We start from the raw sequence: 1758 nt of genomic DNA on the forward strand, positions 1-1758 counted from the left end.
GCGCTCAGCCGGGGGCTACGGCGCCTGCTGCCCGCCGCCCCCTTTCAAGCAGCTAGGAATGAGGTCCAGCAGCCCAAAAATGGCCAGAGAAGAGCAAGGTCATCCTCTCGTCGCTATCTGAATGTGCAGATCCAGTTAAGCTGCTTCGGGACAAACACGGCTGCATCTCCAGCGGTGCTTTGAAGCCTGAGTCAGCAAAGTGCATGCTCGGCGTCAAGCATGTGGCTCACAGCCCGCTGGATGAAGCTTGAGGGGGGAGCCCTAGAGGGACGTTGCTCTAACACACCCTCTGTTGGGGTTTTCTTCCTTCCTCCCGCCCAAAATGCCATCCTGGCCATAATAGAGATGTTCGTAACAGGCCAGTGCTTTCAGCAAGCGGTGTCTTCCAAAAATCCTTGCGTTAGGACAAAGTTGAGGATACTCACGGCCCTGTTCCCGTGTTTTGGTTTTTGAAGCGAAAATTAGTTTGGTTAAAAAAAAGTTTGGGGTTTTTTTTTCAGTGGAAAATAAATGAAACTAAAGCACTAGGGCTTCCTCACGATGTTTTACTTCTGTGTTTTCAGTTCCTGTTTTCACCACATTTTACATCTCCGGTCGTTCCCCTGTGTCCTGGGAATTTCCATGGGGTGGAAAGGGCTGTTCCCTGCCTGGTCTGGGGGGGGGGTTTGGAGAGCCTCAAGCCAAAAACCCCTCAACACCCCAAAGTCAGCTGGAGCTCTCTGATGCTGTTAGTGTTGCCAGGACTCCCGTCTCCTCCAAGCCAAGTGGCTTTGCGGCTGGGAAATCGCAACCTCGGTCTAAAAATCTGCGCTGCCCAGCGGGGTTGCAGACGGGAGGCAGCAGCACACACAGTGTGGCTCCTCGGAGCAGCCCGGGCGACGGCTGCGGCACAGCGAGCCCCGGGCCGGCCGCGGTTTTGCTTGGCAAAGCCGCAGCCTCGGTGGGGATCTGGGCTGGCAATGGAAAAGCGTGGGCACCCGGCAACCCCTTGACTCACCCCGCACGCACCCCATCAGACCTCCAACTGCACGGCAACGCTAGGTGGGCAATCGGCCCGTGTGGCTGCAGCCGTTGCACAGAGCTCCGACGGGCGACGGAGCAATAATCAGCTGAGTAATTGCCCAGGCCAGAGCAGCCCTAGGGCTCCCGCTGTGTTTCGGGAGGCAGCACGGCTCTGTCTCACTCTCACGCCTCTTGCGAGAGGGAAGAAAGGCTTCCACTGACCTCAAGGGATTGGCCTCATAGAATCGTACAATCATTTAGGTGGGAAAAGCCCTTTCAGCTCCCCCAGCCCAACCATTCCCCTACCCCTGCCATCCCACCCCCAACCCCTGGCCCTCAGCACCGCCTCTGCCCGGCTGTTAAATCCCCCCAGGGCTGGGGACTCGACCCCTTCCCTGGGCAGCCCCTTCCAGTGCCTGACAGCCCCAAGGGGAAGGAATTGTTCCCCATGGCCAACCTCACCCTGCCCTGGCACAACTTGAGGCCGTTTCCCCTCGTCCCATTGCCCGTTACCTGGAAGAAGAGACCTGGAAGCCTCCAGCTCCCAAAATTAAGAGAATTCTTCATTTTGTTAAAAAACCAAACGCTCAGAGCATCCCTCCTCCATGAACAGTGCAGCTGCGTTATAGAAGGGGCTAAAGGGGAGCTCTTCAGCTCCCCCCTAACCAGGACTAAGGGACGAGATTCCAAAGCAGGAACATGAGAGAGAAGCGTCCCAGGGAAAAAAAAAAATAATAAAGGGGGTGTGGAGAAAGA

This window comes from Egretta garzetta, unplaced genomic scaffold (assembly GCF_000687185.1).
Source record: "Egretta garzetta isolate BGI_Z169 unplaced genomic scaffold, ASM68718v1 scaffold452, whole genome shotgun sequence".
NCBI lineage: Eukaryota > Metazoa > Chordata > Aves > Pelecaniformes > Ardeidae > Egretta > Egretta garzetta.